At 48.2% G+C, this 18,113-nt stretch overlaps 2 pseudogenes; both read left to right on the top strand.

Annotated features, from left to right (window-relative positions):
• The first annotated feature begins 9,360 nt into the window (after positions 1-9,360).
• Positions 9,361-10,774, top strand: LOC144168445 (uncharacterized; annotated as a pseudogene).
• Positions 10,775-11,657: 883 nt separating this feature from the next.
• LOC144168444 (uncharacterized) lies at positions 11,658-14,720 on the top strand (annotated as a pseudogene).
• Positions 14,721-18,113: the final 3,393 nt, after the last annotated feature.

Raw genomic sequence — 18,113 nt, 5'->3', positions numbered from 1 at the left:
GTTTTTACAGTGTATCACCCTTAGGCTATAAGCACGGCCAGCATGGGCAAGGCCTCCTAGGTAAAGGAATAGCTCCCGCGTTGCCCATTTTCTTTTCATTTATGGGCGTGCGGTACACAAGAGTTCACTCTCACTGCAGCGGGGCCTGTGTAGGTAAGCCGATGCAAGGAATGCAAATTTTGTCAGCTTTGCGATGCGGTAACAATGCTAAATTTTCAATATACAGCAGAATTCTGATTATACGACTTTCTCGAGACCGTGAAAAGGCGTCGTAAAAAGCGGGAGTCGTAAAATCCGTTCAAAAACAATTACACCCACAAACACAGCTTCGCCCAAAGGATTTGCAAGAGAATTCACTTTAAACTACAAGCCGATGCTTCGTAGGGCTCACAGACCCAAATCACTACAAAAAGTAAAAAGTTCATTCTAAATAAATAGTGCAGGAGCCAATCACGCTGTATTAAAACAAACCTGGTACCGCAGTCCACTGCCGCGATTCCCACCGGCCAGTGCCAATCATGGGCAAAACTATCCGGAAAAAACACATGTCGAAGCCTAATCCTGTCAGCGTAACCTCGCTGGTGCTTCACTGCTTAGTGGGAGAAATGAGCACCTGCACACTGTCCCCGCGACCGCTGCACAATAAGAGGAGACGACAGCGTGGAGAGATGGAAAGCGATTGTGCAGTGGAGCGGTAGGTTGATGGGGGGGAGAGAAACAAATTGTGAGGCGGAGAAGAAAGCTATGCCGGAGAGGACCTATTTGCATCGCTGGGAGGACATTAGTTAGGGAAATATGAGCCGCCTCGTGTGAAAAGATGAAAGAACTAGGTCTTTTTATTTTTTTTCCACACGCTGGAGGTGTGGTGCACAGTCGTATAGGAACCCGCGGATTTGAGTGGGCGCAGCAACATGGCGCTAAGCTCGCGTGCAATTCTTGTCTAGATCGCTCTTTTGCCGGAGACGATCTGCTGGATCCTATAGCGTTAGACAGATTTGCTGTAAAAAACTTAAAGCACAGGTGCAGCCACATTGCTAGTAATGCAGCAGCTGGAGATGGATGCGGACTCACGGAGACGTTGACGTACGCGCATGCACTTGCCTGCTTTAGCAGTCAAATGCGACCAAACATAAGAGGAAATGAAGGGAGCTCACACTAACGCGTAAGACTTGAACGTCGCGAAGCTCTACACAACCTTTACGACCATCACGAAGGTTTAAGTCCACGATTGCACCCGATTTGCTTCTTCTTCGGTGCCGCAAGGACCTTTACTCTATCATTGTTGGTATAAGTGTCAGCGTCTTTCATTTTTTGGGAAGTGACAGTTCTTGGACATCACCTCGGAGGGGCGTGCGCTATTACGTGTCTTTCTCCCTCTTAGCAAGGGTTGCCGTGATTACGGTAAACTCTGGAGTCTCGCTCCTTCCAAGCAAGTGCTTGCATGATTACGGCGAAGGCTGGAGTTTCTTTTTGTCCAATCATGACGAATCTCCCTAAGTGGGTATGCCTGGCTTCGCAAACGTGCGCAGGGGAGGCTGGGCGGTCGCCTCTAGGCACGCACACACGAACTTCTGGCATTTTCGTGGTTTTGTTACCTGCCTGGCGGTCGCCGCAATCTTGGCCAATCTTCCTAAGTGAAAATGCTTGGCTTGACAAACGTGCGCAGGGGAGGCTGGGCGGTTGTCTCGAGGCACGCACACAGGAGCGCTAGGCATTTTCTTAGATTGGTTAACGGCCGGGCAGTGGTCGCGAGGCCCGAGCCAACGTGCCCGTGCTCGGCAATTTCTTCGTATTTTTGACTTCGCACACGAAAAATTTCGATTAGCTAAACAGCTTCGCTGTTAAGAGAAGCATGAATAATCAGGACCTTTTCGCAGCCTCCTCAGAGCATGGTACAAAATGGTGGGTTTTTTTGTGTACATGTTTCACAAGATATATTTTCTATCGCACGCACATTCGTTGCGGAGCACATTCTTTCCTAGCAAAATTTTGAAGCGGCAACCTTGAAGTTACATCTATCAACATTTTTCTTAAGTAACGGGAAAAGTTACGTACTCTCATGGACAAAGGAAACACGACCACAAAAATATGAACGAGAATATATAGATTGCGGGATTTCTTTCAATGCAGGTTAAACTGACGTACGGCGTAATTACCGCAACAAAGTTAGGAAATGCGGCTCTCCAAATATACGAATGGCACCCCTAAATTTGACCTCAAGGAACAGTATTTTTCAATTTTGCTTGTTTTGGTTCATATTTTCGTGTTCACATTTCATTTCCCAATGACCGTACGCAAATATAGTAGACGCGTCTTTATGCAAGCGTACGAATTCGGCCTCAGGTTGCCACCTTCAACCTGTTTATCCTGGCAGATATTAAAGACGATAGTGTTTCTTGGGCTACTCGAACGGGAAAATTTTGGTCTGTCTGTCTGTATGTATGTCTGTCTCACTCGATTCAGCCAGCTGGCCAAAGCAACACAGATCCTGCGGAATAGTTTTATATACTCACAGCCGAATGCGAACGTCTAAGCCCGGTGTTCATGCTCATACTTGTCAACACTGTTGAACAAGAACAAGACATTACGCAAATATCAGGCAGAAAATCAATACGTGAGTGACATTTGCAGTGTTCCTTTATTTAAAAAATTACGGATGCCTGTTTTTGGCAATAGCAAATAAAATATTACATCAACTGCCAAAATCCTCGCCTGCTGTTGCCCGCGCTACCTGGCAAAATTCAAAAAATCAAATGGCAACAGCAACGAAAGGTTCCACTAGATAGGTTTCGCGTTTCGCTTGGAACGCTCGTGGAGTAGGGCAACGTGGAACGTTGTTGTCGGGTGCCTCGATTCACGCACGTCTCCGCCGTACGGCAGCGCTGGCATCGAGGCACGTGACTTGGAGAAGTGGAACGCTGTAAATTTAAATTGATTTGAGTAAACCTGTAGCGTGTTATCTTGGAAGGAACGAGACTGGAGAGGAACAGCATGAGAGGTGAGCGGGAAAGAGAAGGGATGCATTTACTCGCCAGAGGCGCCAAGCGACTATCGTCTTTCGTCGACATTTGCAACGAAAGGAGCAGATACGCGATCAATTTTATGCTCGTTAACTTCCCTGCCTTTCTGGTACACTCATCTTCACTGATTACCAATGCATATCGTAAATCAATATGTATAGTTAGGTACCTAATTCTTGTTTGAGAACCGGATGGAGGACCGTTATTTAGTGAAAAGGCCAGAGGAACTGGTTTGAGTTAGGGGGAAAAGAGATAACAAGATATCTATTACAAATAAAGGCTTTTGAAATTAAACATTCAAAGCAGTTGCTTCACCTTGCGATGCACCCGCTTTACTGCTTCAGGCTCTTCCGGGGCTGCTTTAGCCGACTCAGTTTAGACAGGGCACTTCAGTCGACGGTCTCCTAATCCAAAAGCTCACCTCTGTTGCCACTCTTAGTGCATTATAATTTTTATTCGAACCTTGAGGCTCGCAGACAGCAATCTTGCACCCATTGTCGAAATGAAGTTTTAAGCCGATGGCCTGACTTGTGCCGGTTCTGCGGAAATCGGGTGTCGACAGTTTCGGAATGACTGCGATGGGGTCAAAAAATTCCCCCGCATTTCCCCGAGGGGGAGAATGTGAAAGTGCGAATGCACGGTTGTCGGCCCGCTTGCGGCGCTTGCGCTCGGTCCCCGCAACCCACCGCCTCGCCGCCTTCTCTTCCATCTCTTCCATCGGGTTTGTAGTATCACGTGTACACCACGCAGTTATGAAGCCGCTATAACGCCGCTGAGTCGCCAACGCACGCCGCTGACGACGTAGTTTGAATGCGTTAAAGATATAAGGCGCGTTACTAACACTGATATCAGCGTCGCGTCCGTGGGTTGGTCGGTAGAGCGTCGCGCTGCGGCCGCAAAGTCCTCGGATCGAAACCTGGCGCCGGATGCTGTTTTTTTTTTATATAGAGAGGAGGACTGCGGACGGACGGCGCCGCCGGCGGTGGAAGGTTTGGGGTCGCTTATAAAGTGCATTCGCACTTAAAATCCGACGGGCTGAGATGTCGGCGTACCTACCCACAATTCTCATCCCCTTGGCCGAGAACGCGGGTGTGTTATCGTGTTAAGTAATAATATTGGTTTATTATTGGTTTCTTTTTCCTTCGGTGGTCGGACGGCGGCGAAGGCAAACGTCCCCTTGGGACAATGCTTCAGGGATAGTGAAGTTGTTTGGGACTTAGGCTTTACAGAGTCGACGCGGGACTGGTGCTTGGCACGGGGTAGCAGGCTGTGCATCGGTGGTATCATAGTTCAGGGAGCTTAAAAAAAGTAGTGGTTTCGATTGTCTCCCTTCTCATTAACGGCCATTTTTCCCAAGTTTAATGGCACTAGAAATGTTACGGGAGTGAGAGACCGGGTGTCATATGGTTGCCTTCCACGGGAGTGACATTTTGCCATACCGGATGATATTTACACGTAAAAATTACCATTGCCCTAACAGCTTGTTCCCACTTTTCCTCCAGGTTTAATGGTATCCGTGCCCGAATTTGTGTTGAAAGAGATGCGCACTTTTTTTATTCCTTCCCCCTTTAAATAGGCCCATGTCAGGACCTCTGGTGCATGTATAAGCCCGCGTACGTGCTCAAGGGAGGCATTTTAAGTGAATTTCTCACAAATAGCTCACAATACAGATCTAGAAACGATCTTGTATAAAAGAAAATGTACCCTAGGATGTGTTTAGAACGTTCAAGCGTGCATTACTAAATACGTTGTTTGCAGCAAAGCGTTCACGAACGCTCACGCAGTTTCCAAAATGACTTTTGACATTGTTCTCAGTATGCCTTTGCACGACTTGTTCGCGTAGAAGTAGGCATTCGTAGTTGTTTTGTTCATTTACAAGATGTTTCAATGCGACGTGGGTTTAATGGGCTCGCATGTATAGCTGTCAGTGTGATTTGCACAATATGTGTGGAGGGCGTTTTCCCGTAACTTTCCATGCCTTCCCTCAATTCCCGTTTTTTAGTAAAAGCGCTGAACACACGTGCCGTTTCGCCCGGAGGTTCAGTGCTTCAACTATCGCAGCCGATATATAAAAGGCTAACACAAGCGTTTGCACAAACCACACACAAGCTTATGAGACAGGGAGATTTCGTCTCCTCCTTGGGCAGTACGTGACGGCTGAGTCTGCAGTGCCGCAATGTATGCTGTCGTGCATGAACAAACGGATGTTCAGTGAACGAAGGGTGATAAAGATATGGCGACTCTAGATTCTGAAACAAGTGCTGTGGCAACGTTTTTGCTCTATTGCTTCGTCAATGACAGAGGCTTCCCAAGCACTTCGCGTATCTCAGCACGCGATCGCCTTAAATGGCGCACGACCTAATTTATTTTATGATCATTGAGAAACATCAGTTTTATGCTGCTGTAAACACGGTTTGTACGTATATTTGTTAGGATGAAAGATTTAAGCGTGTGATGATAGTGCACTTCTGCTCAACGAGCCGTCACCTCAATGTCTGATTTCTAAAATAACTGATATGGTTCGCCTCATGAAAATGCCACGATGCCTTCCTGCGATCATGGTCGTCAAACGTCGCTGGGAACCAACTTTAAATCAATATTGTTGACGCTGTTTTGATAGGTAGGAAAACAGCGTTTCTCGGCATCTCTGTGACGTCAAACTTGCTTATGGTTGTACGTGACATAGACGCTTCCAGCTGGTCGAAGTCGCCGTGGTCTGACCCTTCCCTCTCAGCGGCACGCATATCGGTCGGAAACAAAACCGACGAGCCTGTGCAGGAACTAATACACATAGCCAACGTTCTGTTGGGGCTTGTGCCATCTTCTGTGCCATTTCGCCTCACCGCCTCCACCTCTAGGCAGGTTCGAATCGTCTGATCAGCCGGACTATAGTCGTTAACTGAGGTAAGACGGAGGCGGGAATAGATTGTTGCGAAAGGTTGCCTTGGATGCCTTTGACGCCATCAATGAGGCTGGCCGCTTCCTTGGGCAGAAAAAAAAACGAGTTTCAAAGTATCAAACATTTTACAAATTCTTACATGAATATGAATGTTACAAGAGCGGATATGTACAGACGAGGGTCCAATTGTTAAGAGCGCAGCCGGACCTTCAGTAATCTTTATACATGGGGGAAAAGGGAATGCAAATAGAATCGAATTACATTGTTGCATATTTTAAAGATATGGGTAGCAGAGCCGTGATGTACACTGAAAGTAATAAAGTATCAATATGGCAATACAAAATAAGTACTCCATGTTACGACCGCGATAGGGCGGACTAAATGAGCTAAAAAATAAGAACAAGATTGACAACAGAAAACTCTATAGTATTATATGTGTCCAACTACGGTATTATACAAAACAACATGGGGAAATTTTCGACTGGGTGAACATATTAAACCGCATATATCAGCGAAATCACAAAATTAGGTATGCCACGAGGAACAAAAGGAAATATAAAAAATTCTGCATAAATTCACAGAACTATCTAGCATTCTTATGCCGCCTGTCCTGAGTGTGAGTTTTTTCCAGCCAGATTTTTTCGTTTTTCTAAATCATGTCCGACCAATTATCTCCAATTACGCTATTATAACGATTACAGGGGAAACTTTCGCGAAATCTTCAATATTGCGGAAATACATGGGGCTACACGGTTCGCCATTTCCCGTAATTATTTTATATTTTTCGAATTTTCTCAGTTTTCCAAAATTTTGTTAGACCAATTATCTCCGTTTTCGCTATGATAACGATCACAGGTCGAAATATGCATAATTGTGGAAATGCCATGCGTTATACCTTTTGCTATTTTCCGTAGTTTTTAAAGATTTTTCTTAGTTTTTAGTTTTCCAAAATTCCGTCAGACCAGTTATCTCCATTTACGTTGTTACAACTATGACATTTGAAACTACCGCGAAATCTGCATTATTCTGGAAATGCAGGACGTTGCACGGGTCGCCATTTCTCGTTATTATTTTATATTTCTCTTAGTTCTTTTAGTTTTTCAAAAAATTAGTTCGACCAATTATGTTCATTTATGCTATTATAACGATTACAGGTGGAACATTACCGAAATTCGCATTATTCTGGAAATGCCGTGCTGTATACATGTTGATATCTCCCGTTCTTTTTTAATATTTTTCTTATTTTTAAGTTCCGCATTTCGCCCATTTACGTTGTTACAACGATTACATTTAGACCTTTCGCGAAATCTGCATTACTGTAGAAATGCACGGCGTTACACGGTTCGCCATTTTCTGTAATTATTTTATGTTTTTCTTATTTTTCAGTTTCTCATTTTACATTTTTGTGGAAATGCAGGGCGTTACACGGTCCTGGCTCTGTGGGTATCCGGCAAGGAATGCTGCGCATTAATACATTGACTGAGTATGACCAAACGTCTTGAAGCAAAAAAAAAAAAAAAGGAGAAAGGAGTCAGGTTGTAATGCATCTCAATGCAATAAAACAGATTTTTTCAACAAATATCTTCGTAACATATAATAAGAAAAAAATATGCAGCACTACAAACAAATTTTGCGAAGTAAGAAACTATACTCAATACAGCAACAATTAATAATAAAACCCTCGCAAAATTTCAGCTCACCATAGCTAGAATGTATGGGTCAGAACTACTGAATAAGCTTTTTAAGATGTTTTTTTAAATAATGATGAATAGGGGGCTATTTACTTGCATCACTCAAGTTACTCCAGTTTATAGTAGCCCAAAACAGCGAAGTCATTTTAGCGTAATTTATGGAAATCGAAGGAAGGTTATACTTAATATTCGCTGGGAGCCTATTGTGGTTATTGTTAGTTAGACATCTGAAACCAATTAAGTGGAAAAGAAGTCGATTAGTTAGCAGTTTAAACAAGAGTATAGCTGTGTTGTAGGAAAATATATTGAAAGTGTAAGAAAAGCGACCCCCGGCACCAGCTCGGTCAGCGGCTGAAACTGAAACTCATTCCGTGAATTGCGCTGTAATCTGCAATCGACAACAAGCCGACCAGTGTTACTTCGTGCGTTATAGTTTATGAGCTAACAGTCACGCTCGCATCAACGCAAAAAATAAACATAAAAGACACAAATTGGTGTCGCTGTTCCTTTGAGGCAAACTCTGTTAAGATGGGTTTACGGCCGCTGCGAATGAAGCAATTCGCTCTTAGGGCACAAGAATGGAAAGAAAATGCTTCACGAGACTACGTTTAGATCATAATATGCGAGGCGTGGTGGGTGCTTTGTCGTCGAGGGAGTGTTTTGGAAGGGATCTTCTGCATTCACCATCGATGATCTCCGAGCACTAGAGGTTAGCTTAGAGAACGATACTAGCCGCAACGGTTTTACACGCCGCGGCAACATCATTGTCTTTCCGCGACACAGTTTTCGCTGCAACGCTTGCAGCTACACACGGACGCTCACTTCTCGCTTCCGCCATCAGCGAACCTTTTAGATGCGACGGCATCTCATTCACTCGCCTTGTCCCTCCATACGGTGTTGTCGTTGTCCGTCCACACCCCTCCTCCATTCTCCTCGCTGCGCGAGCTGCGCTCTCCGCCGCTCACCCCCTCTCCTCTCCGATAGCGAACACTCTCTCACGAGGGGCATTGGATTGGATTCGATTGGATTGGCTTGGCTTGGCTTGGCTTGGCTTGGCTTGGCTTGGATTGGATTGGATTGGATTGGGTTGGGTTGGATTTGGATTGGATTGGATTAAAGGGGATTGTGTTGGATTGTGTTGCGTCATAGCCGCGCCACGTTGCGTCATAGCTGCGGCAGGGGGTTCACGGCACGTTTCACGCGATGGGAGAATCAACCTAACGGAAACAACAACGGAACCCCCTATGCGTCGCATCTACACTGGGGTTCCCGCGAGGGCAAGTGGGAGTAATTTTTTAAATTGCGCCGCCTAAATTACTCTCCATCGACGAGGATACATCACCAAAGTGTCCGCATCGATCCCCGGACTCGTTTGACACCTTTTGTGGCCCGGTGACCTGGACTTTTCGTAAAATTTTGGTGCTTCTACACCCGCACGCCGCTAAGCCTAACGGACCACGCCTAGGCTTAGCACGAGTGCGGCCGCTGCGCACATCAGCGCCGGCCGCCCGGCCCGACACGACAGCTCAACGTCCGGAACCTCATCACAGGAGATGTCTACCGCTACCTCGCAGCCCAACGCAGTTCCTCAAAATCGTTTTGCGGCCCTCGCAACAGGAGACATGGACTGTTGTGCAAGTGGCAGTGATTCTACTACCACCACCTCGCAAGACCAAGCAGTTCATCGCGGCCCCGGAAGCACCGCCATTGTGGTCCAAGGCAACGACCTACATCCAAACGACACCGAAGGATGGAAAATCACCGGAAAACAAGTAAGCCAAAGAATTACTACCCCCATAAATATGAAACTACCCCAAACGCCACGACAACCCCGCAATTTAGCGAAGTCCACACCAAACGCATGGTAACGAAAATCACCAAAGCATCCCGCATGCCACACATTCTGCCGCGGGAAGAGACCAAGATTGTGATGCGCCCAAGAGGAGGCCTTTGCCTAGCGAGAATTGAAGCCAGCATCGTAATGTCCGCTGTCCTCACTGCGGCCAGTATTCCCAGAACTGAAGCCCGAGAAGATACAATCTGCACCAACCCCATGCAGAATATCATCGTGGTCAGCACCCCCGATGAGACTAGAGCACGTCACTACGCAAATGTACGCTCCCTGTACATCGGGGGCCGCAACTACGACACGCACGCTTATTGCACTGCACCCCACGGGACAGTTAAAGGAGTAATCCGAGGCATCGCAATCGAGGACACGGCCGAGGACTTACAAGATAACATAGTCAACCCCACGAACCCCCTAGCCTTCGAGGCACATCGAATTGGCACCACGACCACGGTCATTGTACTGTTCGCCCGCCCTAAAGTCCCCAACTACGTCAAATATGGTTCCATGCTCCTCAAATGCGGATTATACAGACAGCACTATGACGTATGCAGGACATGCGGGAAAATTGGCCACCGCGCTGATGTATGCCCCACACCAGAAGCCAAAATCTGCTTTTCGTGCGGCACACCCACCCAGCAGCGGACCACGCAATGCAGTGCAGGCCCCACTGCAAGTTATGCAACGGACCACACCCTACAGGCGAAATGGACTGCACAAACAAGTACAAGGTGCCCTTTGTAGTCACGAAACGCAGATGGGAGCGCAGAAATGCTGCACAACAAGGGTCAACGTTCTCTTCTCAAGATTTCCCACAGCTGCGCACACAATCGCAGCAGCAACAACAACAAAATGAGACACGCCAACAACCACCTATATCAGAGAGACGCAGTCGCTCACGACAGCGAGATAAGAGCAGAGGTCGCTCAGCAAGCCGTAACAGAAACACGGACGACAATCGCAACCCACACATGGAAACCAACCGCAGCAAGCCACGCCAAGGCGAAAGAATCAGTCGGGCCCAGGCGATTAACCCACAAACATCGCACCATAATCCTCGCAACGCCGAAGTTCTACAATGGGACTCTACCATCCAAGCACTGCGAGCGGAGAACGACCAGCTCAAGCGACGCATCACCGAACAAGATGCCCATATACAAGCCATAAACGCCAAGTTGGACCAGCTCCTCAACGCCAAGCAACAACAAATAACTCCGGTACCGACAATGCCACCCCACCAAAGACTTACAGCACAGAGCGAAAATAACGGCACCTCAGCCATGGATACACAAGTCTCCATCGCCACAGACACTAGCAGCAAACAATCCGAAATGCTGAACACAGTTAAGACAAGTGAACCAGCACTTAAGAAGAGGGTACTCGAAAATGCACGAGAAAGAAGAATCAACGCAAGACTAGACAGCCTCGAAGAACGCCAGGACAGACTCGAACAGGCCGTTAAAGTAAACAGCGAACGCCTCGACGGGGTGGAGCAACGCCACGACGCTCTCGGACAAACATGGCAACAAATGATGGCAATCATCCAGAACATACAGGCAACGCTGGAATCGCTCATAAAAGCGCAAGCAACGTCAGGAATTCACCCGCAACAAGCCTCAATCCATCCTCAACAATGGACGGAATAGCATCAGCAGCCACACCTAACCCAGAACACAACGCCACAACACCACATCACCTCCTCATCTGGCAATGGAATCCCAATGGCATTCAGGGGAAGAAGGCGTCATTACAACAATACATACAGCAAAGCCCCAAGAGACCAGACGTAATAATACTCCAAGAAACACACAGCGAAACCCCACCAACCCTGCCAGGATATCGATCCTTTGCGAAACCACCCAGCGCTCGAACTGTTGGAAAAGGGGCAGGGCAAGGGGTCTGTACCTTGGTCAAGAAGAATCTCACCTCAATCGATCACGACCTCCTCCCTAACGGCGCCATCGAGCACACCACAATCGAAATAGTAACCGGGAAAATGAAGACATCGAGAAAGCACGTTCATAATCAACATATACAGCAACCCCAAGCACTACCAACAGAAGTTTCGCACCCTCGTCCACAAAGCACAACATGCCGGCCCCAACCTCACCCTATTATGCGGAGACTTCAATGCACAGCATACAGCCTGGGGATACACCCATACCACAGCCAAAGGCCACAGCCTCTACGATGAAACCATGGATGCAGGCTACCAATTGTTAAACGACTCAAACGCACCTACTCGAAATGGAACGTCGGCACAACGAGACACCAACCCAGATCTCGCCTTCATAAGAACACCCACTGCACCACGAAGTATCACTTGGAGAAACACTGGAGAAACGCTAGGTAGCGACCATTGTATACTCGAAATTACTCTACCCATCGCCACGGCTACCCAGAAACCATGGAGCCAGCACCTCACTGATTGGAAAGAATACAAGAAAAAGCCAGACGAGAGAACCACGGATACCATCGAAGACATAGAAGCATGGACCAACTTGTTAAACGCTACAACCAAGACCGCAACTCAGATATTAGAGGTGGAGCAAGAGGTTCCAATGATAGACAGTAGATTAGCTCGCCTCCTAGAAGCACACAACTCTCTGAAGAAGCGGTGGAAACGCCAACGCCACAACCGAAAGCTCCGAAAACGTATAGCACAACTCAACCGGGACATAGAACAGCACAGCCCAACCCTCTGCAGACAACAATGGCACGCAGTATGTCAAGAGGCCGATTGCCAACTTCACAAAAGCAGAACGTGGCATCTCCTGCGCCACCTACTAAACGACCAGACCACCAAGGGCGCTCAACATTCACGCTGAACACAACCATCCACAAAGCCGTCCGAGAATTGGGAGAAGCCGAAGTACAAAGACGCCTGGACGCCAAGTACCTCCCTGCAACACCACCAGACCCTCTCCCAAACTATGAAGGCACACCCAATGACCTTACCTTACAAAGTTACCAACAAGGCGCTCCGACATTTGAACGACACAGCAATAGAAGCCCTAACCAAATACTTCAACAAGTGCTGGCGCACGGGCCAGCTCCCGCAACAATGGAAGACTGCGAAAACGGTACTCATCCCCAAACCGGGCAAGCCCCCCCACATTGACAACCTGAGACCTATATCTCTAATATCCTGTGTTGGAAAGGTGCTCTAACACGTACACCTCAATCGCTGGCAACGGTTCCTGGAAGAATCCGACATCTACCCAGACACGATGCTGGGATTTCGAGCCAAAGTATGCACCCAAGACGCCATGTTGCTCCTCAAGCACGAAATCATTGATCGAAAATTCCCCACCCTGGACAACAGAGCAGTACTCGGACTAGATCTTCAAGGAGCCTTTGACAACGTACACCACTGGGCAATACTACAGCAAGCGTCCAACCTCAATATGGGACCGCGAACTTTCGCGTATATCAAGGACTTCCTGACCAACCGAATCACAAGGCTCGTGGCAGGGGAACTGCAACTCCCACCTGAGCAGCTGGGAAGCACCGGCACCCCACAAGGGTCCGTAATCTCCCCTCTGCTGTTTAACATAGTCATGATCGGTGTCGCTAGAAGACTCGAACAAGTTAGTAACATCCGGTACACGATCTATGCAGATGAGATCACGTTGTGGTCAACAGGGGGTAGTGACAGCCAGATAGAAGCGGCCCTCCAAGAAGCCGTTACTGCAGTCGAAGAACATCTACGCCCCACTGGACTCAAATGTTCACCAACAAAATCCGAACTTCTAGTCATCCCACCACTAGGAATGAGAATGCCAACCAAACAACACACCCCCATCAATGTGGTCACCCAGGACGGAATGCCGATAACACAAGTCCCAACGATCAGAGTGCTCGGGTTGCACATACAAGACTCGCACCACAACAACGTCAGAGTGCAGAAACTCCACGCCAAGCTCACGATGGCCACGCGACTCCTCCGGAAAGTGGCCACGCGATACCAAGGCATGAGAAAAGATAGTCTACTTGGACTCACCCAATCCTTTGCACTAAGTCACATCGCTTACGTAGCATCCTTTCACAATTGGAAGGCGGCCGAAAAGCAATGATCAGACTAACCTACAAGACAGCACTGGGACTATACGCCCACACCAATACGGACCGCATGCTCGCACTAGGAGTACATAATACGACAGACGAAATCGCAGAAGCCCAAAGCACCGCTCAGTATCACAGACTGTCCCAGAGCAGGACAGGGCGAGCAATACTACAAAGAATCGGACTCAATACACCTACAACGGCTCCAAAGAAAGCAACTCCGCTAGACTCTCACCCAACGCCTACGGATTCCCCCCTTACCTAAGCACATGCACCCACAGGCTCATCAAGAGAGACGGTCGGCGAGAGCCACGGCCCTTATGAAGTGGCACGTCAAAGACCCACACGCCTACTACGTCGACATAGCACAATACTCCCAACAACCAGATACGTATGTAGCAGCCGTCCTCGCATCCGACACTGGGATACTCCAAACATCTGGAAGCATACAGTGCAAGACATCCACACAAGCCGAAGAGCTGGACATTGCACTGGCACTTACGCTTCCGAAATGCCGCACGGTCCTCAGCGACTCGAAAACGGCCATACTCAACTTCGCTACAAACAACGTCAATAATACAACTGCCAGAATATGCTCCACAATACCATCAGGCCCCAACATTACCATCAAGTGGTTCCCCGCACACGCTGGGAAGTTAGACACAGGACCGAACCGGAATGAAGAGGCAGACATGGAGGCACACGCGCTAACCAGCCGCGGGTCCCCACCCCCCCCTTCCTCGATTCACCCGACACCTCGGTCCAATGACGATGAATACTCCATCACCTCCTACGGAGACATTCTCCAGTGGTACAGAACAAATAGATGCCTCTTCTCCCCCCCCCCCCATCGAGACCTCACCCGTAAGGAAGCTACTACACTACGAAAAATACAAGCACAAGCTATATGGACACCCGTACTGGCACGACACATATGCCCCGCCGTATATACAACAGACATCTGTCAACAATGTCAACAAGCAAGAGCCACCCAGAGGCACTTGCTCTGGAACTGCACCCCCCCAGACCGACTAGACGAAGCAATGCCTCCTGCCATGCGCAGCAAGATCACAAGCCAAGACCCTGGAGACCAAAGAGACGTGGTCCAGCACGTGCTGGACATCCTGGCGAGACAGCAGCCGAAAACGTCGCCCTCACGGGTTGGCATGAGCAGGCTGCCGCCCCAGGCTGTCTAGCACGCTCGTCTCACCCCACCCGCCATCCCATGCCGGACTGTCAATAAAGTTGTTTCTCTCTCTCTAAATGCAGAGCATTTCTTTAAATCACGATGTCACCCGTTCTAGGCATCCGTAGTAGTCCGCATCGCTCGCAGGTGCGCCCTCTCCCCCACTCCTCCTCGCCTACTCTCCGCTCGCATCGCGCACTCTCTCCGCGGTCTGTTCGCGCCCAACAGGTGGGGGCGCGCGCGTTGCGGGATCAACAACATCTGTGGCGTGATCGTGACGTCAGCATCGCACGCGCGTGGCGCGATCGTGGCGTGATAAAGGCGGGTGTCGGCGAGGCTGGAACGCACTCATCGCCGCGCTCTCTCGTCAGTAGTTGCCACAAGTGAACAACATTAACGTAACGCAAACTTAACATCGTGCGCCCCCGGAAATGCTCTGCATTTGATCGTTCCCCTCGCGAGGGGGATGTTGTATTAGTCGGCCGTAATACATCACCGCTGCAGGAGCGCCAGTGGCGGAGGCCACGTTCCAGATGCAAGGTCACCTTTTTAATGCACGAGCAAGCAGGCAAGTGCGGCCGCAATCCTTCAGTCGACTTGTTGCCTAACAAGATAGTGTATCCGCAATCTTACCGTGACCATTTTGCTTTTTGTGTGTGTTCTTTCTGCAATTTCTAGTAATGCGAGGGCGCAATAAAATTAATTTTTTGGAAGTGATGACGTTCTTTCTGAGGATGTCTCATAGGAGCTGCTGCGAAGCACTGACGAGGAGCAGAGAAACTGCAGATGTCCGCAGGTCATGAGAAATTGCTCTTTAGCATAGCAACGCTATAGCGCTAAAAATTGCTTTTCACGAATTTCTGACTAGCCAAACATATTTAAAGGGTCTCTACTCGTTCATCTTAACGGGAGTTTAAAATTTAGCGCTTTGCCAGATTAACGTACTAGTTTCATGGCTATTTTTCTAATCACTTAAGGAAGGGGAATTGGAGGGGGAGCCAGCTGTTTCGCTAGATAGACCGAATTGTTAATTTTGACTGTAACGCACGTTCACCGGCGTTTCTTTGCAGACCCGCAAAGTACAAATAATTTCGTCCAGACGTCCAGATTTCCCACAGATTGCAGCAAGCGCTCACAAATGAGAATTTGTTTATAATCCCGCGGCACGTCCTGCATCCGTAGCGCAGAGCGCAGCAACGTCAAACGCCCGAAATTGCCACAGAGCAGCTTATTTTTGCAAACGCTTGTTTTGTCAGAACAGCACGTCTGCTGGTCGATGGCCTGCTCTGGCCACTACTGTAATGACAGAGAGAACGAAAGGGAGAACACGAATGAACTGAAATATGCGCCTGTGTTGACAGCCCAATTTGTAAGCCCTTGCAAAATGCCGACCGCAAAGTTTTTTTTGTGCCAAGAGCCTTCGCCCGGCCCATTGTTTCCGGTTATCGTGGCCTGCTCGGCTCCAGCCAGCTGGGAACAGGCGAAAGCGCTCTTTCTATCTTTTTATTTATAGAGGGTCTTAACGGAACCCTTTCGGCGCTAAAGCAGTTCCGGGCGGCCCGCTTACGGTAATAATAAATTGGCTCCGAATGCGCTAACCGCGCCTTTTTCTCCCGCTCCTAAATTTGTATCGGGTGAAATTCATACACGCCTGGTGTTTGAAAACAGCTGCGGTGGTTCTCTATGGGCTTTGGTCTTGCCTCCTGCTACATTCTCAATTTTTACACGTTAGATAATGGTAGAGTGGAACCACGTTCATACGTTTTTCACCGGACCGGAAAACAAAACGTAACAACCAGGAAAACGCAACAATGATGAAACCTTCGAAAATGAACGAAAACAGTGTAGCTTCGACTTGCAACCTTGTATTTCTGCAACCTTTGGCTTTCGAACCTGGAAAAACTCGAAAATCTAGGATTGTCGCTTTTTGCGATCGTTGGAAAACGCCAGCGTGGCAATGCATGGTCCCTGGCGATGTCGACTCCCTTCTGCACTGGCTGCTTGTCTACTGCGTTTTTTTTCCCTTTTCCAGCTTTTCATAAAGGGAAAGCGCCTCCCGTGTTCGCAACGTCATCAAGGGACGATAAAGTTCGCGGTTGCACGTCCAACGGTGTTCTCAAAGCTGGAAGCGCATGATGAGGACGAGGGTGGGTGCTATTCTTTGGGTGGTGTTTTTATGGCAAACATGCACTTCCGTCATTCCGAAATGAAACTTCCATTATAAGCACAGTGCTGATTCTGATAGCATAGAGTAACATAGGGCCATCTAGTGGGGACGAATAGAGTTTACACGGCGCGGAAGAGACCCCTTGAACACCCTGCCGCGAAGCAATTTTCTTTGTGTTCTGCGACACCTGATGTATATACAACATAATCTCAACCTTTCCTATCTCATTCTTTTCATCGTGCCCCTGTGACCTCGGAATTTGCCTTTTAAGCTTCACGCGGAGAGACTCAACGACAGCCGTGAGCACTGGAGGCGGAAAACCCGCTGGAGTTAGTCTCTGAGCGTGACGTTCAAGGCTTTCCTGCATTGAGTCGACGCAGCTTTTCTCGAACGCAGGGCGGAAACACAGTGCGGCTATGCCCCTTTTTATTAATTTCAAGTGGCTTGATTGGAACGGGAGCAACGCCTTCTTAGTTCTAGGAGAGTAAATCCAGCAAACGTGGCCATCGTCTTTAAAAGTTAGTGTTAAATCTAAAAACCTTAGGGTCTTGTTCTCAGCCAGTTCGAAGGTAAAATTGATGGAACCTGAGCACGTCTTAAAATGTGCTAAAAGGATTTCAGCCACCTGTTCCTGGCACTCAGAACGTGAAAGCTTTGAAACGATTACAAAATCATCAACGTCACGAAACATGCTCACCCTCTGGCATTAGCGGTGACCTCTTGAAGTGAAGTTTTTTTATCAAACTTCGACAGAAAAATCTTGCACAGTATAGGAGCCACAGCAGAACCAATGCAGATACCTTTCTTTTGCGTGTAAGTATGGTCTGGAAACTGAACTACTGTTGGAGACAGATACAAAGCCACAAGTTCAAGAAATGCTTCGACACTGACACCAGACTCATTCTGAAATTTCAACACCCCCGTTTCATCGATAAGTTCATGAAGGGAACAGAAAAATTCGTCGTGGGGCACAGAGTAGAACAAGTCTTCAATGTTAATTGACATAGCACTAGTAGCACCAAACAGTCCTTCTTGTAGCACTGTGGTCACGTCCGTAGAGCTACGGGTTTCGAATGGGTAATGTGGCTCTCGCAAGTTGAATTGGCGCTGCAGAAACCCTCCGAGTTTCTTCTGCCATGATCAATCTTCAGTCACGCTCGGAGTGGGCCGTTTACCTTGTGAGTCTTGGCAGCGAAAAAGACTTTCAGTTCTAGGCCCTCACTTTTCGTTACTGCT

Source organism: Haemaphysalis longicornis, unplaced genomic scaffold, assembly GCF_048455015.1.
Source record: "Haemaphysalis longicornis isolate Haplotype H1 unplaced genomic scaffold, Haemaphysalis longicornis Haplotype H1 scaffold_2, whole genome shotgun sequence".
Taxonomy (NCBI): Eukaryota; Metazoa; Arthropoda; class Arachnida; order Ixodida; family Ixodidae; genus Haemaphysalis; species Haemaphysalis longicornis.
This window is presented reverse-complemented; position numbering and strand designations above follow the sequence as displayed.